The 25278-nt window shown below is 42.8% G+C and overlaps 1 long non-coding RNA gene across 5 annotated transcripts in view; it reads left to right on the forward strand.

Annotated features, from left to right (window-relative positions):
- The window catches only part of LOC147348058 (uncharacterized), an 88044-nt gene that overhangs the window by 31556 nt on the left and 31210 nt on the right, over window positions 1–25278 (forward strand). Inside the window, exon 3 of one of the 5 annotated variants that reach the window (XR_015150946.1) lies at window positions 20138–20392. The exons of 3 other annotated variants lie outside the window; for them this stretch is intronic. This is a non-coding gene — a long non-coding RNA (uncharacterized LOC147348058). Of the gene's footprint in view, window positions 1–174; window positions 2603–20137; window positions 20393–25278 lie in introns of those variants that run through there. One more of the 5 variants, XR_015150942.1, reaches the window with a different exon arrangement.

The following is a 25278-nucleotide window of genomic DNA, read 5'->3' on the forward strand; positions in this document are numbered from 1 at the left end:
GCACTGCAGGCAGACACTTTACCCTCTGAGCCACCAGGGAAAGGTGTGTTTATTCTACCCTCATGCTGCATTGGTAATTGGGCTGGGTCAGGAATTCTGGAACTTTGAAAGTTCAGTTTTTGTCTTCTAGCCCTTGGGGTTGCTGATCACTTTCTGATTCTGTTTCCTTTGCAGGTGACAACTTTGACTGCTGTTACCGTTTATTTTTTCATACCATACCTCTTCATTCATGGTTCTGAAACGTGACCACGAGAAGTGCCTGGTTGTGGACCTTTTTTCATTTAGTCAAGTTAGCTCTGGAGGATGCTTTCCATTGGAAGAGGGGTGTCTTCAGTCCCCTCCATTAATTAACTCAGCCCCTCATTTCAAGTGTGAACAGACAACATTTTGCAGATGTTTCTGCAAAATCAACAGCAAAATTAAGAAGGACCAAGATGAACAAACAAGGGGGAAAAAAATCCAGATATAATTCAGAGAACTGAAAGTGCTGACTGGTCTCCTCTCAGTCCGTGTGCATACTGAAACCCCAAGTGAACGCTGGTCAGAGATCATCCTTCTTTTCTCCCTCCCACTCATGCCCTTCCTCCCCTGGATGATGATTTTTTTGTCTCTTCCTCTCTTTTTGGACCTTGAGTTGGCCTCCCCCACCTTCCCCCTCAGCTGATTACCTTGGCTTACCTAGAATTAGAAGATTTAGATGAGAATTCTCATAAATTCCCACCACCCAAACTACCCAGTTACCTGAACCATTGCCTGCACATTCTGTCTTCCTTCCTATTGTATATGGAGTAACTGTCCCTACTCTTAGCTGAGCCCAGCTCCTTCCCCTCCCTGTGTAGGTAACCTTCTTGAAAATCTTGTCTACACTTGTTGCCCCCATTTCTTTATCTCCCATCCTCTCTTTATCACAGTTTTGCCCCCATCATTTTACCGGAACAAATCTTGTCTTCAGGACTGTCCTTAAGCTTCTCTTTTTAATCTACACTCTTCATGAATTTCTTTTATTTTTTTAGAGGCCATCTGTAGACAATATACAATATCTACATCCCTGACTTCTCTCCTCTGATGTCTAGATGTGTGTATTTAAATACCCATCTAACATTTCCTTTTGGATGTCAGACACCCAATGCTTAGCAAGTCCAAAATTGAGCTCCTGATTCCCATCCCCCCTCCAAATGGCTCTTCCCATAGTCCCCCTCCTTCCCTAGTAAATGATAATTCAGATCCTCTAGTATTCCAAGGACACAAGAATCCTCTTCTCATACATTCTATATTATATACCTATTACCTATCCAGAATATGACGTCTGATAGTCACCTCCTCCTGGCTCTTGCTATGTTTATTTCACACCTGGGCTTTCTGGAATAAGCTCCTAACTAGAGTATCTGGTTTCTTTGGTACTTTTCCAGTTTTTGGTTTTCAGTTTTTGCATTGAAAGTCCTGTCTCAGGAAATCCCCCAGCCCTGGGGTAAACCAGGATAGTTTTCACCCTGCTTCTACCTAGGCTGTTTCTTCCATGGCCTCCCTACAGTGTATTCCCAGTGGATCTAGGGTGATCCTTTTGAAAGGCAAAGTCTATCATGTGACGTCTCTGCTCAGAACCCTTCAGTGGCTCCTCACACTACTCAGAAGAGCTATCTCTTTCAGTGGCCTGTTGTTTGCAGGGTCCACAGGCTTTTGTGAACAGAGATGGAGAGTTGATTTTGAGCAGGCTGATGTTGAGGTACCCATGAAATGCTCAATTGGCAATGTCCAGCACTGAAGGAAGGATTGAGGGAGCATATTTTGTTGGTAAAACAAGAACAGATGGTTATAGAAAAAGTTGCAGAAAAGAATTCTAGGAAATTACAAATGTTAGTTAAATTGAAAAAAGTCTGTAATAGGACTGAGAGATAAAATTGCAGAATCTCTCTCTGGGGATACTCATGATAAATAAAATTTGTTTATATATTATTTAAAATATTAAAAAATATATAAATATATATTTGCAGCAGATGTTCTAAACCCCCCAGATCTTCTTTGTGTATCTTTCCAAACCAAGGACAGTCCTGCATAACCAGCATGCAACCCTCCAGACCAGGAAATCAGAAATCAGCATTGGTGTGACACTGATACCTGACCCAAATGTTTTAGTCAAATTTCACCTATTATCCCAACAAAGTCTCTTTTCTGTTTGGCCTGGGATCACACTTTGCACTTAATAATTGCGTCTCTTTAGTCTCCTTCAACCTGGAACAGATGCTTAGTCTTTCCCTGTGTTCACAACATTATAGTTCGAAGGAGTACAGGCTTTTCATTCTGTCGGCTAGAGCTCAGCCTGGTTTCGTCAGTGTTTCCTCAGGATGGGACTCAGACATGAGTTCTTGGGAGAAATATACCGAGGTGATGCTGTCCTCTCCTCACTGCATCGCATCAGGAGGCTCAGGACGCTGGCCGGTGATACTACTGGTAATAGCAATCTCCATCTCTTGGTCAGTTTGGTGTGTTCAGGTTTCTCCTTGTTAAGTCATTATTCTCCTCTTCATAATTAATACGTATTTTGTAGAAAGATGCTCTCAAACTATGACAATATCCTGCATTTCATTAAATCCCATTCATTTGATTTGGTATGTGTGTTAGTTGCTCAGTCGTGTCCAACTCTTTGAGACCCCATGGACTGTAGCCCACCAGGCTTCTCTGTCCATGAAATTCTCCAGGCAAGAATACTGGAGTGGGTTACCATGCCTGTCTCCAGAGAATCTTCCTGACCCAGGGATCAAACAAGGGTCTCCCACATCGCAGGCAGATTCTTTACCATCTGAGCCACCAGGAAAGCCCATCTGACTTAGTGAACATTGATGATTTTTGCCTAAATTAATCACAATTATAGTGGTTACCAAATGGCTATTTTCTGTTACCATCACTCCTGCTGTGTTTATTAGTTGGCATTCTATATAAGGAAGAAATGTCTTTTTTTTCTCTCATTTGTTTATATCATTGTAGGCCCATGGATTCCTGTTTTATTCAGTGAATTTAATCCATTATTATCATTATTTATGCAAAATCATTCTAGATTTGGCTAGCAGGAGAGCCTCACCAAAGTTGACTCCTGTTGTGGGGAAGGGATAACTTGGGAATTTGGGATTAACAGATACACACAACTATATATAAAATAGAGAAACAAAAAAAACCTACTGTGTAGCGCAGGGAACTATATTCAATATCTTGTAATAATCTATAATGAAAAAATCTGAAAAAAATATAACTGAATCACTTTGCTGTAGCACTAAATCCTTGTAAATCATTTGTGCTTCCAAGAAACGTTAAAAAAAAAAAAAAAAAAAGCCAAAATTAGCCCCTTTGAGCTTTAGCTATGTACCTGTAATTTTTTGAGAAATTCTTTACTTTCTGGCAGAAGAAAATGTTCCAGATTTTACAAATGGCTCATCTTGTAATTTTCCTGCCTCAGCCTGGGAACTAGCTGTTTCTTTAAGGAGTTCTAGAGAGGAGAGTGATATTTGAAGACTAAAATCTGAATATTTTGTTGCTTATTGCTCCTGGCTGTCATCAATTGCAGGCCTTCTCGTGTACAGAGGTGGAACATATATACATGTAAACGTGTGTGTGTGTGTGTATGTATATGTGTACCCTGGCTACCACTATTTCTATATCTGTTTATATTTTAAAGGTTCATGAATTTGCACTGGTACCTCTGTTCCATCAGTATCTCAAGGTTATTTTTAGCCTTTCCCCTTTCCTTATATGTAACTTCCTTCTCTGTGAACAAGAAAACCTTCTTTCATTATTTTCGGTATCATTATTTATGTGCTCCATCTCTCATTCTGTGAGTAATCTCTCTACTGTGCTGATCACATCCTTGGCTCCCACACTCCTTTGCTGCTACCTTTGTGGTCACTACCACCCCCAGGAGAAGTGGAGGAAAGGGATGGGGAGGAAAGGAGAGGGAAGGGAAAAGAGAAAACTAACTTATTCAGGATGGAAGGAAGGAATATCCTTTTTTTTTTTTTTTAAGTTCTCTCTATTTTTAAAAGAATTACTTATTTATTTTTGCTCTGCTGGTTTGTTGCTGTGTGGGCTGCTCTCTGGTTGTGGTACATGGGCTGCTCATTGCAGTGGCTTCTCTTACTGCGGAGCACAGGCTCTAGGGTGCGCAGGCTTCAGTGGTTCTGGCACACGGGCTCGGTGGTTGAGTCTCCTGGGCTCTAGAGCACAGGCTCAGTGGTTGTAGCAAATGGGCTTAGTTGCTCCATGGCATGTGGGATCTTCTTGGACCAGCGATTGAACACACATCTCCTGCATTGGCCAGCAGATTCTTTTCTACTGAGCCACCAGGGAAGTCCTAAATGTTCTCTCTTAAACATCATTTTTAAAAATTCCTTCTGAAAATTTTTCTTTACAGCATGAGGCAGAATCCTGTTTGGTCTTCTCCCGAGCATAGCAGTTGATTATATTTATTGAAGAATCACCTGCCCTTTTCCTCAGATGGAATCACAGTTCCTTTGACAGTGGTTTGTGTAAAGGTACACTCAAGAATACAAGGATAGTTCACGCTTCATGTTGGCAGCAGTACGGGAAAGTAAAGAATGAGACATTCTCCGTCTCTCAAGAGCTGAGTCGTTTCTCATCTCGCATGAGCCACAGGACTTACTTGTCCTGCTGCTGCTCTCTGCCGCCTCCTTCTTTCCAGCTGCTTCTCGAGTGTGGGCCCTGTGTGTGGGCCCCATGGCCACCAGCCTGTGTGTCTGAGTTGACCTATAGCTACCTTTACTAGCTATAGAGTGTCTACGATGCCCAGGTTTTGAGAGGAATAATTGGCTTGTCTCCATCCAGACTATAGCTGGCTCATCTTGGGTCTGGGATCTGCCTCTGGTCCAGTTACCTTTGGTCAGGATGGAAAGCAAAGTCACAGTAGTTCCTGGGGAGGTCTCTACAGGGCTATATGTAAGATGAAACAGTTTCTTTAAGAGAATTGTGTCATATGGAGAACATACCACTTATATTCTGTAGTCATACATGAAGTTCTCATGTCCTGTGCTTACTCATTCAGTCCTGTGCGACTCTTTGTGACCCCATGGACTGTAGCCCGCCAGGCTCCTCTGTCCATGGGATTCTCCAGGTAAGAATACTGGAGTGGGTAGCCATGCCTCCTCAAGGGGATCTTCCCAACCCAGGGATTGGACCGAGGTCTCCTGCATCGCAGATGGATTTTTTACAGTCTGAGCAGCCAGAGAAACCTGAAGATCTCATAGGGCAGTTTTTTTTTTTTTTTTTTAATTGGTTTATAGATTTTAAGAAATGGGGACTTTGGAAAAGGCTCTGTGAATTGGAAAATTAAGGATCAGTTTGGGTTCACAGGTCATTATGGGGAAACACTATTCTAAATCCAGCACTTCGGCTTCTCAGATGAATAAACTAAGGCCCAGAGAGGCCAAGGGATTGTCCTTGTGGACATGGCCTGTCAGTGGCAGAGCTGAGTAGAACCAGAGCTGGCACTAGGGAGAGGTAAGGGAAGGGCCTTGGGTGCACAATTTAAGGGGACTTCCTAGGTGGCTCAGCAGGTAAAGAATTCACCTGCAATACAGAAGACTCAGGAGGCATGGGTTCGATCCCTGGGTCGGGAAGATCCCTTGGAGGAGGGCACAGCAACCCACTCCAGTATTCTTGCCTGAAAAATCCCATGGGCAGAGGAGCCTGGCGGGCTACAGTCCATAGTGCTACAAAGAGGCAGACACGAGTGAAAGAACTGAGGTGACTCTGTGACTCACTCCCACATCAGGTAAGTCCCCAGGGCTCAGCCCATTTTAGAACACAACGCTAAGTTCCTGCTCACCAGAAGAGAGAGAGAGATCCTATTTGGCCTGGACGGATTGGGTAAGGGGGACTTCTGGGAAGTTTTCCTGTATTGCTACCTTCAGGGAGAAATAAGTTCCTGGGGAAGGCTGGTGAAGCAAATTTCCCCAAGGTGAAGAGTCTGGTAGCTTGGGATGGTCACTCACTGGAGAAGCCTAAATTATCCTGTATACTCAGAGCACTGATGGCCTCCAGGTCTGGCACAAAGTTCCTTGCCTGGGTTATCTTTAGCTGGTTGCTGAGGATTGCAGCCTTTCTAAGACCTGGTGATGAATACTTCTCTTTTTTCTCCTCATAAAAATAATCCTTCCGTCCAACCAGTCTTGCACGGTCTGCTCTTGCAGAAATGGGACATGTAGGATTGGGGTTTTTTTGTCTCCTGTCTGGTGCCTGCTTCCTTCATGTGGATATTTTTTTTTTAATCACAAGATTTTTTAAAAGTTGGCATACTGGCTTTGAGGTTGGTTGAGGCAAAAAAAAATCACCACGATGGTCAGTAAGACAAAGAAGAAAAAATTAAGGCGAGAAAGACTAAAGAGAAACACCCTGAAGTACTTTGTGACTTTTTTTGCTCCCACCTAGTCCAAGGCACAATCCTTTCATATCTGACTCTTCTCCACTCTTGACCCTCATCTGACTTGTTCTCAGTAAGGCAGTCAGAGAAGTTTGTTCAAACATAAATCAGGCAAGAAGTGAAGGATAAGGCATTGAGATTGGAAAAGAAAAACTGTCTCTACTTCTGAATGCAATGATCTTGTATATAGGAACTTCTAAGAAATCTTTAAAAACTATTAGAACTAATTAATGATTTCAGTGAGGTTACAGGATATGAAATCAATCTATAAAAATCAATTTGCCTTTCTATGTACTTGCAATGAATAATCCAAACATGAAATTAAGAAAATAATTTCATTTATAATAGCATCAACATGAATAAATGCTAAGGAATAGATTTAACAAAGCAAGTGTAAAACTTATATTCTGAAAACTACCAAACATTGTTGAAAGAAATTAAAGATCTTCAAAAATGGAAAAACATCCTCTCTAGATCAGAAGACTGAATATTGTTAAGGTAGCAGTACTCCCCAAATTGACCTGTGGACTTAATGCAGTCCCTATTAGACTGCATCCCATCTGGCTTCTTTGTACAAATAAACAAACTGATCTAAAATTAATTTGGAAACACAAGAAACCCAGAATAGCCAAAACAACCTTGGAAAAGAAGAAAAAGTTGGAAGACTCATACCTTCCAATTTCAAAACTTACAAGGGTACAATAACCAAGACTGTGTAGCACTGGCATAGAGAGAGACACATAGATGAATGGAGTAGAATCAGGAGTTCATGAGTAAATCCATGTTTCTGTAGTTAATTGATTTTTGACAAGGATGCTGAGGCCATTCAGTGGGGAAAGAATAGTCTTTTAAACATATGATATTAAGACAACCAGATAGCAACATGTAAAAGATGTAGCTGGATCTCCTACCTCACATCACATATAAAAATTAAATAAAAATGGGGACTTCCCTGGCCATCCAGTGGTTAAGAATCTGCCTTTTAATGCAGGGGATGCCTGTTTGATCCCTGGTTGGGTAATTAAGATCCCACATGCCCCGGAGCAGAGCAGCTAAGCCTGCACACTGCAACTAGAGAGTCCTGGCTGCGCGCCACAATGAAAGATCCCATGTGCTGCAGCTAAGACCCACACATCCAAATAAATACATATTTTTAAAAATTAAATAAAAATGGCTCAAAGACCTAAACATAAAAGCCCTAATTCCAAACTCTTAAAACATAGGTGCATATTTCCATTACCTTAGATTTGACAATGGATTCTTTGCTATGACACCAAAAACACAAGCATCAAAAGAAAAAGATCAATTGGACTTCATGAAAATTAAAGAATTCTTCTGCTTCAAAAGACACTATCAAAGAAGCAAAAACAACCCACAGAATGGGAGAAAATTTGCAAATCTAGGATGTGTAAAGAATGCTTACAACCAATAATAAGAAGACAACCTGGGGATTTCCATGGCAATCCAGGGGTTAAGACCACACTTCACTGCTGGGGGTGTGGGTTCCATCCCTGGTCTGGGAACTAAGATTCCACATACTGTGTGGTGCGGCCAAAAAAAAAAAAAAGGGACAACCTAATAAAAATAGACAAAATATCTGAATAGATATTTCTCCAAAAGAGAGATGTAAATGACCATTAAGCACATCAAAATATGATCAACATCATTAGTCGTCAGGGAAATGCAAATGAAGACCACAGTAAGATAACAACTTCACACCCACTGTGATGACTAGAATCAAAATAAGACAATAAGTGTTAACAAGAATGTGAAGTAAGAACCCTTGTTGGGTTCCACATTGCCACTGGGTGTGTAAAATGGTGTAGCCATTTTAGAAAACGGTCTGGCAGTTCCATAAAAAGTGAAACATAAAGTTACCATTTGACCCAGCAATTCCATTCCTAGGTATGTACCCAGGAGTACCCAAGAGAAAGGAAACTATGTGTGGAAATAGAAATTTGTATATGAATGTCATAGCATTATTCATAATAGTCAGAAAGTGGAAACAACCCCAAAGTCCATTAACGGATGAATAGATAAACAAAATGTAGTCAGTCCATAGAATGGAAAATTATCCGGTCATAAAAAGGAATAAAGTACTGATAATGCTTCCTTCTTGGAAGAAAAGCTATGACAAACCTAGACAGCATATTAAAATGCAGAGACATTACTTTGCCAACACAGGTCTGTATAGTCAAAGCTATGGTTTTTCCAGTAGTCATGTATGGATGTGAGAGTTGGACCGTAAAGAAAGCTGAGCGCCGAAAAACTGATGCTTTCAAACTATGGTGTTGGAAAAGACTCTTGAGAGTCCCTTGCACTGCAAGGAGATCCAACCAGTCCATTCTAAAGGAAATGAGTCCTGAATATTCATTGGAAGGACTAATGCTGAAGCTGAAGCTCCAATACTTTGGCCACCTGGTGCGAAGAGTTGACTCCTTAGAAAAGACCCTGATGCTGGGGAAGATTGAGGGCAGGAGGAGAAGGGGACAACAGAGGACAAGATGGTTGGATGGCATCACTGACTCAATGGACATGAGTTTGAGGGGGCTCTGGGAGATGGTGAAGGACAGGGAGGCCTGGCGTGCTGCAGTCATGAGACTGTAGAGACTGAACAGCAACAGCTGATACTGCATGCTGCAACATGGATCAATCTTGAAAACATAAGATTAAGTGAAAGAAGACAGTCAAGAACACAGATAAGATCTCATTTATATGAAATTTCCAGCATAGGCAAATAAATTCCAATACTTTGGCCACCTGATGCAAAGAGCCGAATCACTGGAAAAGACACTGATGCTGGGAAAGATTGAAGGCAAAAGAATGGGGTGGAGTGACAAACGATGAGATGGTTAGATGGCATCACCAACTCAATGGACCTGAATTTGAGCAAACTCCAGGAGATAGTGGCAGACAGAGGAATCTGGCGGTGCTGCGGTCCATGGAGTTGCAAAGAGTCACACACAACTTAGCGACTGAACAACAACAGGCAACTATACAGAGACAGAAAGTGGATTAGTGGTTATTTAGGCCTAGGGTGGAGGTTGATGAGAAGATTGGAGAGTGATGTCTAAAGGGGAATGGGTTTCTTTTTGAGGTGATGAAAATGTTCTAAAATTGCTGGTGTTAATGGTTGCACAACTCAGTGAATAGGCTATAAAACAATGAATTATATGATACATGAAATGTATTTAAATAAAGTTATCCTTATCTGGTTCCATGTTAATATCTAAATCTATAACGTCATGAGCACCTGCGAGGACCCCTTTTTCACTCGGAAGAGAAAGAGAGGCGTCTAAGATGGTCTGGACTTGGGGTCTGGGTGAGTAGAAGGATCAATATGCTGTAAGCCAAAAAGGGGAATACTGAGAAGGTGCAGGTTTTGAGTGGAAGTCAGGACGTTAGTTTTATTCACAATACTTTGAGAAATTTATTAATACATAAGCAGAAGGAGAGGTTGGGGAAACAATAGGACATACAAATCTGCAGTTTGGGAAGAGATATCCAGGCTGGGAATATAAATTTCAGAGTCATCAGCAGATGGAGAATGTTTAAATCCATGAAGCTGAATAAGCACCTAAATATAGACAGATCATAGAAAGATCAGGACAGAGCTTTGGGATGTCAAAACATTAGGAAATTGTGGAGACAGAAAAGGAAATGGAGAAAGAACATCCAGTGAGATAAGAAAAAAACCAAGAAAATGAGCAGTTCTGGAAACAAGCTAAAAGAGTGAGTCTAGGAGCAGAAAGATCAGTTGTGTCAAATGTGGACTATAGGTTAATATGAGAACTGAGGCTTGACCATGCGGCTTAACAGTGTTGTCAGTAACTTTGGCCACAGCTATTTTGGTGACATCACGTGGGCAGAAGTTTGACTGGAGTACATTTCAGAGAAAATGGAAAGAGAGGAATTAAATAGAGAAGAAAACTGTTTTTTAAAAAGACTTTTGTGGAGAAGAAAACTGTTTTTTAAAAAGGTTTTTCTGTGAAGGAGAACAGAGAAATGGAATTTCTGTGTTACAGAAGGGGAAGTGGTATCAAGAGGCACTTTTAATTTTTTTTTAAAAATTTATTTTTGGCTTCATCGTGCAGCTTACAGGATCTTAGTTCCTTGACTGGGAATTGAACCCAGGCCCCCAGCAGTGAAAGCACAGGGTCCTAACCACTGAACCACCAGGGAATTCCCAAGAGTTGGTTTTTTTTTTTAAATTAAGGCTTCACAACTTATTTTTCTGCCAGTTTTGTTTTTAATTGACGTTTTTATTTGGAGTTAATAGTAGATTCATGTGCAGTTGTAAGAAATAGTGCAGAGAGATCCTGTCTAACCTTCTACCTGGTTACCACAAATGTTAGCGTCTTACAGACCACGGTTCAAATTAGGAGAGTGACATGGACAGAGACAGGATACAAAGCATTTCCATCACCACAAGGATCCCTGATGTTGTCTTTAAGGGCCACACCCTCTCCTTAACCACAGCAACCACTAACCTGTTATCCATTTCTGTAATTTAAAAAAATGTTTTTAATTGAAATATAGTTGATTTACAATGCTGTGTAGGTTTCAGGTATATAGCAAAGTGATTCAGTTGTTCATGGCTGTATATAAACATTTTTTTTTTGCATTCTCTTCCTTTATGGCTTATTATAAGACACTGAGTATAGTTTCTTGTGCTATGCAGTAGGTTTTTGTCGGTTGTCTATTTTATATATAGCAGTGTGTATATTTTAATCCCAGACTCCTAATTTATCCCCCTCTCTTTTCTATAATTTTGTTATTTCCAGAATAGTATTATATGGTAGACTCATAGACTTTTGGTATTGTTTTGTTTTTCACTAGGCATAATTCTCTGGGGATTCTTCCAGGTTGCTGCATGTATTAGTACTCCTTTTTTTTCTGCTACTGAGTAGTAGTCCTTGGTACTGAAGTGCCACAGTTGGTTTAATCATTCATCTGTTGCAAAACACCTGGATTGTTTCCAGTTTGAGAGCTACCACAAATACAGCTGCCTTGAACATTTGTATACAGATATTTTGTAACATAAATTTTCATTTCTCTGGGATAAATTCCCAGGAGTACAACTGCTGGGCCATATGGTAGTTGCATGTTAAGTTTTTTAAAAAATTGCAGACTGCTTTCCAGAATGTCTGTACCGCCAGAAATGTATGGGTGATCTAACTTAGCCATATCCTTGCAAGCATTTGGGGATGTTTCTTACTTTAGCCATTCTGGTAGATGTATAATAGTACCTCATTGTGGTTTTAATTCACATTTTCCTACTGGCTGACGATGTAAAACATTTTTTCATGTGCTTGTTTGCTTTCTGTGCGTCTTTAGTGAAATGTCTTTTTATATATTCTGCCCATTTTCTAATTGTATTGTTTCCTTTTTTGCTGTTAAGTATTTTAGAGTTAAAAAAATTATATTAATGTTAGTCCTTTGTTGAATATGCTGTGTGCAAATATTTTCTGTGTAGCTTGTCTTCTTATCTTCACAGAGGCTTTATATATATATATATATATATTTATTTTAATGGAAGGATATTTGCTTTACAGTATTGTGTTGATTTCTGCCATACAGCAACATGAATTATCTGTAGGTATACATATATCCCCTCCCTCTTGAACCTCCCTCCCACCTCCCACCCCATCCCACCGATCTAGGTTGTCACAGAGCCCTGGTTTGAGTTCCCTGAGTCATACAGCAAATTCCCACCTCACAGAGTCTTTTACAGAGCAAAAATTTTGTATATGATGATGTTCAGTGTGTAGGATTGATTTTTCATTCTATGGATTGTACATTTGGTATCAAATCTGAGAACTCTTTGCTTAACCCTAGATCCTAAAGATACTATCCTAGGCTTTTTTCCTAAAAATCTTATGGTTTCATGCTTTACGTTTAAATTTGTGATCTGTTTTGAGCTAATTTTTGCATAAGACATAAGACTTAGGTTATATTTGAAGTGAATTTCTTGTAGATGAAATATGGTTTAGTCATGTTTTAAAATCTCCTCTGCCAATCATCTTTTAATTTGTATTTTTAGTCCGTTTTCATTTAATGTAATTATTGATATGTCAGGACTTAGGTCTGCTATTGTATCTTTCATTTTCTTTCTCTCTCTCTCTTTTTTTTTTTTTTTGGTTTCTGTTTACTGTCTTCCTGTGGAAATTGTTTACTTAACACTTTTTAGAAATCAATTTTATTTATAATCTTTTGAGTTTATCTTTTGGCAAAGCCTTTTTAGTGGTTTCTTTGGGTGTTGCCTTGTATATCTAATTTTTCACAGTCAACTGATGTTGACATTCACCAGTTTAAGTGAAATATAGAAACTTTGTCTCCCTTTACATCCTTTTGTCCTCCCCCCATTTATAATATAATTGCTTTAAATATTTTTTCGACATCCATTTAGAACCACATGAGACAGTGTTATAATTTTTGTTTCAGTTATCACACCTAATTTAGAGAACTCAAAGAGGATAAGAAAAATGTATTATATTTACCCCTATTTTTGCTTGCTGTGCTTTTTCTTCCATTTTGATGTTCCAAAGGTTTTTCTTTTGTTGCTTCTTTTCCATTTAGAGAACTTCCTTTAGCCATTCTTTAGGTTGGGTGCAAGCAACGTGGTCTTAGGTTATCTTCAGTTGACAACGTCTTGATTTCCTATTCATCTCTGAAGGATGTTTTCATTCGGTATAGGATTCTGGGTTGAGTTCTTTTCTTTCAGCACCTTCCTTCTGGCCTTTGGTGTCTGGTGGAGACAATCAGAAATCCACTGTCATTTGAATTTTTTCTCTCATCTGAAAGTTGTCGTTTCTCTTTTTGCGGCTTTTGAGATTTTTTTTCTTTGCTTGTAGTTTTTAGAAGTTTGACTATTAAGTGTTGATGTGAATTTCTTTGGTTCTCCCATTTGGAGTTTACTCTGCTTCTTGAATCTGTAGGTTAGTATCTTTTGCCAAACTTGGGAAGCTTTCAGCCATTCAAGTACTTTTCAGACTTGCTCTCTTTTTCCTTTCCTTCTGAGGAAGAAGACCTGAATGTTAGATCTCTTATAGTCTTGAACGTCCCGAGGGCTCTATTTTTTTTTCAGTTAATATTTTCTCTGTTGTTTACTCTTCATATTCACTGATTCTTTCTATTGTCCCTTCCATTCTTCAGTTTAACTCATCTGCTGAGTTTTGTTTTTGGCTATTGTATTTTTCAGTTCTAAAATTTCCATTTGTTTCTTCTTTATAATTGTAATGTATTTGCTGAGAATTCATATTTCCTTGCTGAGGACTTCTGTTATTTTTTTCATTTGTTTCAAGCTTGCTTGAAATTGTTTGTTCCAGCATTTTTATGATGATTGCTTTAAATCATCGTCAAAGATGTCTAACATCTTTGACATCTTGGTGTTGGCATCCACTGATGATTTTTTTATGCAGTTTGAGATTTTCCTGGTTCTTGATATGGTAAAAGTTTTTTTTTTAATTTATTTGACTACACTGGGTCTTAGTTGTGGCATGTGGGATCTAGTTTCCTGACCATGGATCCAACCTAGGTCCCCTGCATTTGGAGCATGAAGTCTTAGCTTCTGGACCACCAGGGAAGACCCCTGATGAATGATTTTTAGTTGAAACCTGGACATTTTGGATTCTGTAAGACTCTGGATCTTATTCAAACCTTCTATTTTGGCTGACTTGCTTTGACATCACTCAAGCAGGAGAAGGAGTGGTGTTGCCTCCTTACTGCTGGTGAAGGAAGTCGTTCAGGTTCCCCACTTTTTGATACCTGAGGAAGGAAACTCCCTGTTACTGATGGTGTATGTGAAGTTTTTGGCTCCCACCCAACCTCTGCTGATAACCTCCTTGTCCAGAAGGAGGGAAGAGGTGGAAGGGCTTGTTACTGCGCCCCATGTGACCGCCACCAACACAACACAGAGCGAGTGGCCTCGTTCTCACTAGATGGTGGTAGAAGTCCTGACTGCCTGGCAGGCTTCCACGGACGTCACTGCAGTGGGGAGGGGAGGCGGGCCTTGCTACCTCCTGGTGGGAGGAAACGTCCAGGCTCCCATGTGGTCTCTACCAACACCATGGGGCATGGGGATTGGAGGTAGGACTTATTTCAACCTTAGAAAGGTCAAACTCTATTCCCTCCTTACCTGGGTCATGACTCTGCTCCTAGAAACTGCAAGCCTGCAGACTCCTCCTTCTTTGGAAATTGTTTAGTCTTCAACTAGTCTCCGTTCTCCCCTCTCCCCCCCTAGACCATTGGAAAGTGGATGCAGGGAGAGGCTTTCCATGTTGAGGAAAGGGAGGAAGGCTTTCCTTTTCTTTCTTTTATTTTGGCCAAACCATGCAACTTGCAGGATCTAGTTCCTGAACCAGGCATCAAACCTGCACCACTGCATTGGAAGTGCAGAGTCTTAACTGCTGGACAGCCAGGGAAGTCCCAGTTTTCCTTTTCTGCAGTTCTACCTTTTTTCTTTAAAAGGTGGGCATCTTTCACTACTTGGATTGATCTTCCGTTATGATGCCTGAAAAAGATTCAAACATGCTTGATAATCTCCCTGGCTAGTATAATTTTTTGACTTTATGCTAAGAGATTTTACGCTGCAGCCGCTTTGGTTTACCTAACAAATCCCTTCTGTCAATATCCTTTAGTGTTGCCTGGCAGAAACCCCTTCCCTACTCCGGTTCACTCATCCACACCAACGGGAGAGAGACTAAGGGCCTTCCAGATATAAGTTCAGTTTTCATGTTAGTTTCCCCTAGTAGATGGTGAGCTCATCGAAGGCAGGGTCTTTCATTAGCCCTGCCTCCAGTCCTCAGTCAAACTGCATGGGATCCTTGGAAATGATTTTGTAATCTGCATGCCTGTTCCTCCCCATACAGGGAATCTCAGATCGAGGAGTCAGGGCACTCTGGTCTAGGATTTGGAGAAGGAGCAGAGCATGCTCTGAGATGAGGGGGCTCTGAGGGGCGGCAGCTGGACATCTGCATTCTCAGAGTTTCCTTCTCTCTCCTGGCAGGAAATGTGACTCATGTCAGGCAAGTAAGTGAAGGGCATGGGAGGACCACAGAACTTGTGCTGGAGAAAAATGAGCCCCCCCCCAAAAAAAAAATAATTGGGGAAAACTGTTAACCTTAGGAGATACTGAGAGAGAACTCAGTGATACTGCAGGGCAGTGTCCTCCACCTTGAAGAGCCTGGGTTTATGTTTCCCTGTAAAGGGGCAAAGGGAGGGAGTGGTTCTACTTCCTGCCCCGGACTGTGTACTCTCCAGTACACTGTGAGACTCCAGCAACAAGTGGGTGTCTTCAGCTGAGAAGTGAGAAGAACACACCCCATGCTGGGAACTCTCCAGGGCAGTGCTCGCTCCTCCCCTCCTGGTTAGTGCAGCTGACCTGGTGAATCATCCTTGTTTGAGATGCAGAGGCTCTTAGCTGAAAGGACTCCGGCTCAAGTGATGGTTACAGATGTACCTTCCTTGGGGAGCTTCCACAACCTAAGAGAAAAGGCATCAGTAGTGACTGATGGATTAGAGAAACCACATTTAAGGCTATTCTTTTTGGACATTGCAAGGGAGTTGGCAACACTTAAGCAGTGTCTTCAGTGGAGAGCCTGGTGGAAATGTTGGGAAGCCAGGTCCCCATTTTCTTTGCTTCTACATCTTCCAGGCAAGATCCTCCTCTAACCTTGCACTAAGAAATAGGCAAATATAGTAATTCTTGCCTCCTTCATTTATGAGTGGATAGATGGTATATGTGCCAAATGGCAACCCACTCCAGTGTTCTTGCCTGGAGAATCCCAGAGACAGTGGAGCCTGGTGGGTTGCCGTCTATGGGGTCACACAGAGTCGGACACGACTGAAGTGACTTAGCAGCAGCAGCAGCAGCAGTCATGCAAAAGCACACTTTATTTTCTCTTTTAACCACCAGGCAGGAATGATTATCTAAAGATGAGTTTTATCTGGCTCTCACAGTGTTTTTTAACTATATATATATATATATTTAGTTATATATGTATATATTTGGCTGTGCCGGGTCTTCATTATTTTTCTCTAGTGGCGGCGAGCAGGGGCTGCCCTCCAGTTGAGATGCTCGGGATTCTCGTCGCGGTGGCTTCTCTTGCAGAACACAGGCTCTAGGGCATGGGGCTTCAGTGGTTGCGGCCCCCGGGCCCTGGAGCACAGGCTCAGTAGTTGTGGCTCACAGGCTTAGTCATTCCACAGCATGTGGGATCTTCCCGGCCCAGGGTGGAACCCATGTCTCCTGCATTGGCAGGTGGATTGTTATCTACTGTGCCCCCAGGAAGCCCCCTTGTAGTGTTTTTAAAAAACAATTTGAATTGACTGCCAATTTAAATCAGGCTATTTCATTTAAAATCCCTATTTCCACATATTAAAAGCACTAAGCTACCCAAAGTCACTGTGTCTTGGAGATGCACTGTAGCTATTGTCTTATGATGGGATATGCTTGCTCCAGTTTGCTGAAGACCCCCATTGCCCTACCAGCTTCCTCACTCCTGTTAACTCGCTTACCTGGCCTTTGTCAGCATTTGGGTCTGTGACTCCTGCTTTAGTGGCTAGTAGGTCAGATAAGGAAACTCTGGGCAGGAAAAAGTCTAAATTCCTGGGCTTTGGGGACCACCTGAGGCATATCAAGGCCCCCAGGGTAAAAGAAAAAGGGTACTCCTTATCTAACAGGAAAACTAAAATTAAGTAACTAATCTGTAGATGTGAGATAATTATTAAAATAGTCCAAGACACAGGTAATAAAGGGATGGACACCAAACATCCAAACTTCTTTACTGGAACCGAAGCAAGAACACAGGGGTCTCTGTCCTCCCTTTGCCTTCCTATCCATGCACCTGTCACAGGAGACTATAGTGAGCTGTTAATGGGTTTGCCTCTCACTAAACCTCATGTTTTTCCTCTGTAAAGAGGCCAGTAACCCCTCCTGCCACACCCTGGCACCCAGTCTCCTGCGAAGGAATCCTATATAAGAAAGGACTCTACCACCTGTAAAGTGCTCTGTTGTTAATACCAAATAATGGTTAAGGTACCCTTCAAAGCATACCCTAAGACTGCTGCTGAGTTTGTTGGGAGAAACTGAATTCACTTCACATCAACCAATCTGTATTAGAATGTCTACATTGCAGTGGGTCCTGTAATGGTTAATTTTATACGTCAACTTGGCCAGGCTGTGGTATCCAGTTGTTTGGTCAAACACCAGTTTAAATGTTGCTATAAAGGTATTTTTTAAAAGATGATATCCTTGTTGTTTAGTCACTAAGTCCTGTCCGATTCTTTGCAATTCCATGGACTGCAGCCTGCCAGGCTCTTCTGTCCATGGGATTTCCCAGACAAGAATACTGGAGTGGGTTCCCGGGCCCTTTTCCAAGGGATCTTCCCAACTCAGGGATTGAACCTCTGTCTCTTGCATTGGCAGGTGGATTCTTTACTGCTGAGCCACCAGGGAAGCCACTTTTAAGTTGTTATTAACATTTAAATCTGTGGGTTTTGAGTAAAGCAGATTACTCTCCATAATGTGAGTGGGTCTCATCCAGTCATTTGAAGGCCTTTAAGAAGAACACTGACTTCTGCTGAAGAAGAGGGAATTTTGTCTCCAGACTGAACTGCAGATTTCAGACTTGCCAGTTCCTATAATCACATGAACCAATGTCTTAAATCTCATATGTGTGTGTGTGTGTGTGTGTGTGTGTATGTGTGTATAACTAATAGGATATGTATGTATATCTCCTGTCTGGTTCTCTTGCTTTCACATAACATAATTTTCTTATTTAATGTTCATAACATTCTCTCAGAAGTAGGTATTGTTGGCTTCATTGTGCATTTTCTTTTGAGAATGCTGAAAGGACAGAGAGATATTAAGAAACCTGCCCAGGTCATAGGAAAAACAAATGTCCGAAGGCAAACATGTCTGGATGCAGAACCACCATATGGAGTCAGAGCTGAGACAAGTCCAAAGTGTGGGCAGGAGAAACGGGCTCTTTACCCTCCAGATCCTTCTGTCCCGTCATTCTCTGTCATGCTGTCCTTCTTGGTTCCCCTGCGAATAACTGTCATCTGGAGACCACTGGGGAGCCACGCTGAGCTGCGCAGTGACAGTATCCAAAGCAGGCAGAGACCCTCTACAGGGGGTGTGTATGCAGCCTGGACGTAGGCCTTGGAGGCAGAGGTGGTGGGAAAGTCCTCCTTTCAGGGTGAGATTACATCTCATTTTCTTCATTGCCCATTTTTTTTTCACTTTTGGCTATGCTCCATGGTATCTGGGGTCTTAGTTCTCTGACCAGAGATTAACCACCAGGGAAGTCCCCATTGCCCAATTCTTAAAGTTGCAAGTGATGGAAACTTAAATCAAATTGAACTAAATATGAAAGGGAATTTACTGGCTTATGTAATGAAAAGGCCAGGAGTTTGGGTGTGATGGGATCTGGGTTCCTGAGCTATGTCATCAGGAGTGTTTGTGTTTCATCATCAGTGGTTCTGCTTTTCTTTGTGTTGGCTTTATTGTCCAGCAGATTCTTCCTATTGGTAACAAGACAGTGATGAACATATCTACATTTCCAGCCCGCCAACTAAAGCTCTGAGAGAGAGGGGATACCTGCTTCCAGCAGTGACCACAGTGTCCTGAAATTGACTCTTACTGTGCCATCTTGGAACAGATGTCTTCTCATGACCAATCTTTGGGGCCAGAGGTGTGGAATATAATGTGTTCCCCACAGCCTAGAGTATATCAAAGTGTTTTCTGACTTTCTGACATAAAAGAATTCACAAAGGTAGCACTTAATAGGTTTACCTAACTGAAAATTAGGAGTTTGGATGTCAACATTCATGATAAAAGTGAAAACAGAAAATGGGACAAAAGTATTTGCCAATCATGGCTCATAGTCTGAATATAAAGAGCACACGTATTGATAGGAAAAACACTGGCCTGATGACTTAGAAAAATGGACATTTGGCAGTCCCACTTAGGCATCCCAAAGACACCTCTCTCAACCTCTCTTTGTCTCCATAGAGATCAAACAAATGCGGCAGGTGGTTAAAATGGGTGAATCCGGGTAAAGGTTATACGATGTTTATTGTAGTACTCATTTAACTTCTTAGCTTTGAAATTTTTCAAAATAAAGAGTTGGGGGAAACAAGTGAAAGAAACTTTCTTAATTTTAGTTCTTAATCTAGTTAAATATTCTGGCTTTTTCAAAATCTGAAGATGAAAAAATTTGAAGTGAATTTCCCCAGAATTCCTCTTCCTATTTCTCTAAGAAGAACAACAGTTCTTGTCTGAGACAGGGACAGCTGGGTGTTTTCAACCTGGGCAAAGCCCAGACAACACCAACCAGCAGGTTGAAAGAGGAGGCTGTCATAACTAAAACATCCAGTTACTTGCTAATAACTCAAGAGAGAAAGTACCCTCTTTTTACTTTAAAGGATGGAAGTTCCCAAATTAAAAGCAACCTCCTGGAAAGAGGGTGGCTGAGTAGTAACATGGTCCTGTGTTCATCTCCCAGCCTGGCCCTTTTCTGCTTGTGTGTGCACACTAAGTTGTTCAGCTGTGTCTCTTTGCAATCCTATGTACTATAGCCCACCAGGCTCCTCTGTCCATGGGATTTTCCAGGCAAGGATACTTCAGTGGATTGCCGTTCCCTTCTCCAGGGAATCTTCCTGACCTAGGGATCAAACTCTAGTCTCTTATGTCTCCTTCATTGGCAGGTGGGTTCTTTATGACTACCGCCACCCGGGAAGCCCTTCTGCTCGTGGGATGCAGCCAATAATGATCACCACCACCTCCACCACAATGAATATTCATGGAGCACCAGTTATGCGCCAGGTCCAGATCTAAGAACTTTATAGCTATGAATACATATTAATTAATTTAATTCATTCATGTCATTCAGTTAATTATGAGGTGAACTATTATTGCCACACTCACTTTATAGAGGAATAAATTAAGTCTAACAGCGTTGAGAGCTTGCCCCAGATCTTACAGCTGGTAGGTGAAAGATGATATTTGCACTGGGCTGTGACCCTCTGGAGCTCCCCCTTGTCACTATTACATGGTGTGATCTTTCAGACATAGCCTTTGGAAAAGAGTTACAGCAAAAGGCAGCTGGCCAGTGGTTTAGTTTTGAGGAGGGACTGGTCCGTGTGCATGTGAACCTTTAATACCCTCAGCAGAGCAAACAGGAGGTTAATTATGGGGTTACCCTTATGACTGGGCCATTCTAGGGGTGGTACCTGCAGGGGAACCAACCTTAGTCCACAAAATGGAAGTTCCTTTATAAAGAACAAGATGAAATTCCATCCAAGTAAGTTCTGGGTGGCAGGTGGATCAGCCAGCAAGTTCCGGGGGACCAACCATCCCATTGTGGGTATGTGTCTGAACGTCCTCCTCCTTGTAAAAACCCGAGGGCCTGCGCACCTCTTGGCCAGACTCTCTCACCTTTCTCCATGGGTAGCAGAAGAGGTACCCATAGTGGATTTCACATCAGCTCAGCTAGAAGGACTACCCAGGGCAGGAACCAGTTACAGATCCTCTCAGGGAATGGGGGGAGCGAGCTTGGGAAAGATCATGCACTTGACTTTGTCAACCTAAAGTTGTGCCTCAAACCCTGTAAGGGTAGCAGCCAGCACAGTGGCGTGACTCTGACTCGGACGGACACTGTGAGTGGTCTCTCAGGCTTTCAGGGCTGCCTTGTGGTGAGTGCCAACCAGGCCAGTGGTGTGGAGGGCTGCAGACTGCCTTGCCACCATCCCCTAGCTCAGTGCCTCGGCACAGCAGACACACACACAATGGCAGTTCTCTCTTTCAGTCGATTTGTGCTATGCTGCTGGCAGTTCCCTCGGTGGGAGGATGCCACTCTTTGGGGTGTAAATGTTTCCCAGACTGCTCTACCTCGGCTGGTTCCTGAAATGAGAAGCCCTGGGAGGAAGTCAGCCCGTCCTGCAGAGTGAAAGGCTCGTGGCATCCCTCTTGTCCCCTCAAGCAGAGAGGGGCCCCTGCTGGAGTGGCCTCTCTTAGCCTCACCTCCCAGGGCCTTGGACCTCCCAGGGCCTTGGACTGCTTCAGGATAAGTCATGGCATCTTTTGTCCAGTTTTAGAAAGATGCTATTTGGATTTTGCTCATAGCTATGAAAATAAATACAGGATTTATAATGCTGGGGATTGAGGAAGGGTTTTGCAACTCACACCCCAAAGGAGAAGTATTAGCTTCCTCAGCTTCCCCCTGACAGTGGAGATTAATGTCCCTCCACCGCACTGATGACTAACAGGCAGTGGGAACTAAAATAGATCTCCATCATGCCAGGAGGGGAGTGAGGGCACCCAGCTCCCCCTGCTTCTTGGCTGGCAGGTGTAGGCAGGATGCTGACTGGCAAAGTCTCCCTGTGAAGCAAGCCAGGCACAAGTCCTGTGGGTGGGGGCAGTATATGGCCACGATTTGGGGGGCAGCCTCCTGCATGGACCGCATTGCCCCAGAGGTCCAGCCTGGGGAGGAGGGGGCATGGAGCAGCTGGTCCAAGGCTTTCCTCCTCACATTAGGGCCCTCCAAGCGCTTCCTGCCATACCTCTCCCCTTACTCTGCAGCTTTTCTGGCTGGGCTTGTGGCTGGAGGGCAGCACTACAAAGAGAAAAGGGAAAGGATGAAGAGAGGGAAAGGATGAAGAGGGGGAAAAGAATAAACCAGGAGGGCTGTTCAAGTAGACGGAGCACGGAGAGTGGGGAGAAGGAAAGTGGTCCCAGAGGGTGGGAAGCTGGGGGCGTTTGTGGAGGCTCAACTCAGGTCTATTAAACGCACTTCCACCCAAATCAAGCAAATTCTTAAACTCTTACAACAGCGATTGTGGCATGAGAAGGTGCCCCAAAACCTCCAACTGTGGGGGTGTAATTGACTGCTGTGCTCCGAGGCGGCTCCCCGCTCAGGTGATGAATGTGGCATGGACATTGGGCAGGTCCACCTTCGGCAGAGGGGGGCTCCTCTGACAATGACTTTGGCTCCATGACACCCCAGTGCCCTTGCCAAAATCGTCATTTCCTGTCTCCAACCGAGGGGACACACTACATGATGGTCTGAAGGCTCTCTCAGCCCCCCTGGCTCCCCCACCTCCCTTTCAGCCGTTTCCTCTAACACATAGCTCTCCTATCCAGTTCCTTCCCGTCTTGGCATCTGTTTCTGTGACCCCCTCCGCTATTAATAGCAGAAAACCCTAACACTAAGTACTAGTGTTATGTTTATTTTACACCCGAGAAAACCAAGGCACAAAAAGGTACAGTGAATTGCTTCAAGTTTTGCAGCTAGTATGTGGCAGAGCTGAGACCTGAACCCACCCGCTAAACCACCGCACTGCTCTTACCATCTCACTCACGGGGCAGCCGATCCCAAGTCACGTTCAGAGATGAACTCACGGTCACTTGGCTAGCGTAGCCCAGAGACCCTAGGGAACACACGAGAACTAACGACACCAACCCTCAGTGGTCTGGTGCCCCAGGTGCCCTGGGGGAGGGTGGCATCTTCCTATGGCTTTCTGGAGTCACAGGGGCACCTCCCAGGTGTCAGGGACAAGACTGCTCTCTGATGGCATTCCCCATGTCAGCCAGACATCATCAACCGCTTCCAGGCGTCCATGTCTTCCAGGGCTTGTCAGGAATGAGCTCTGAGGCTTCACACAGACCAGCCTTGCTTCCTTCAGGATCTGGGCAAATGGTCTTGCTCCTGAGAGGGTCTGGCAGGTTATCTGGAAGCACTGGGGCCTGACGCCTGTTTTCCCTTCTCCACACCTTTCACATCTCGGGGCCCAGGAACCTCTGCACAGAGGCAGCTCCCTGATAGGTCATGCCGTCCTTCTTCACCCTCCTGTTACTAGGGAAGAAAAAGGTAGCAAATTGTGGTTTTTGATTTAAGAGATAAATTTAATTCATGCAAGTGGTCCATCCTCAAAAAAAATGATCATAAATATAGAAGTGCATATACTTCTTTAGATATGTTTAAATATAGTACACAGTGTCAAACTAACTATAGCTACTTCCACAACTGAAGCAACTTAGCACCACACACACACACACACTCACAACTTCACGATGCATCCTGGTCAGCCACATGTCAATCGTTTGTCAGTGGGAACTTGGTCACTGTTTTTCTTTTATCCCCTAGCTTTATTGAGATATAATCTACATATAACATTGTGCAAGTTTGCAGTATTCAGCATGATAATTTGATACCCATATGTATTTGCAAAATGATTACCATAGTAAGGTTAGTTAACCCATCCATCGCCTCACATAATTACCTTTGTGTGTGTGGTGAGAACATTTAAGGTCTGTTCTCTTGGTAGGTCTCCAGTATACAATGCAGTGTTCACTCTCATCAGTAGGCTGTACATTAGATCCTTAGAACTTACTCATAGCCGGAAGCCTGTGCACTTTGACCAGCGTCTCCCCATTTCCCTACCCATCAGGCCGTGGCAGCCACCATTCTACTCTCTGTTTCTATGAGTTCAGCCTTTTAAGATTCCACATATAGCTGAGATCACACAGTACTTGTCTTCCTCTGGTCTGACTTACTTCACTTGGCATAATATCCTCAAGGTTCATACGTATTGTTGCAGATGCTGGATTTCCTTCTTTTTTAAGGTGGAAGAATATTAAATTGAACACACATGCCACATCTTCTTTATACATTCATCCACCTATGGTCCCTTGGTTGGTTCCCTGCCTTGGCTGTTGTAGATAAGGCTGCAGTGAGCATGGAGGTGCACATATTTCTTCAAGATACTGATTTCTTTTGCATATATATCCAGAAGTGGAATTGCTAGATCATATGGTGGTTCTATTGTTAATTTTTTGAGGAACCTTCATACCATTTTCTTTTACCACCAACAGTACAAAAAGGTTCCCTTTTCTCCATATCCTTGCTAGCACCTAATCTCTTGTCTATTGACAATAACCATTTTAACATATGTCCAGTGATATCTCATTGTGGCTTTGATTTGCATTTCCCTGGTGATGAGCCTTTTCATGTACTTGGCCATTTGTATGTCTTCTTTGAAACAACGTCTATTCAGGTCCTTTGCCCATTTTTTAACCAGTTGATCACTATTTTTCTTGCTCTATTCATTTTACCACAGTAAACCTTTCCTAGGTGCTATGCTATGCTTTGTCACTCAGTCATGTCCAACTCTTTGCGACCCCATGGACCGTAGCTCACCAGGCTCCCATTCTTAGGGATTCTCTAGGCAAGAATACTGGAGTGGTTGCCCTGCCCTCCTCCAGGGCATCTTCCCAACCCAGGGATGGAATCCACCTCCTGCATTGCAGATGGATTCTTTACCATCTGAGTCACCAGAGAAGCCCATAAACCTTTCCTACTTGATTAATATTTTTCACATTCTGAATAGCAGCTGCTGACATCATGCAGCATATGTCACTGAACACAGAAGTCATATATTTCCAAGGATTCGCTCATGTTACCTACAGAGCAGAATAACATCTCTTGCATCCTCACCCTCTCCACCTTTCATATTTTGATAAACAAAACTGGATTCATGAAGATGCATGTGAAACTTCAGGTCCCATGTAGGTCCCACGGTGGGTCTAAAGCTGCATAAGCGGCTCTGGCACTTTGGGAATCACCATGGGTTACTTGGAGTACCTGTGCATGTGAGGTCTCAAGGTAATGCATCTTCACCCCTTTCTACTAATGAAGAGAGAAGAGAACTGAGGGGCACATGAGCAAGTTTCTAGACAGTGATGTTAAGGCCAGTGGGGTTTGGGAGAAGGCGACTTTAAACGTTTACGCAGGGCTTCCCTGGTGGCTCAGTGGTAAAGAATCCATCTGCCAGTGCAGGAGACCCGGGTT

Source organism: Bos grunniens, chromosome 22 (assembly GCF_055505025.1).
Source record: "Bos grunniens cultivar Pamir isolate PY7600 chromosome 22, Bosgru_T2T1.0, whole genome shotgun sequence".
Lineage (NCBI taxonomy): Eukaryota > Metazoa > Chordata > Mammalia > Artiodactyla > Bovidae > Bos > Bos grunniens.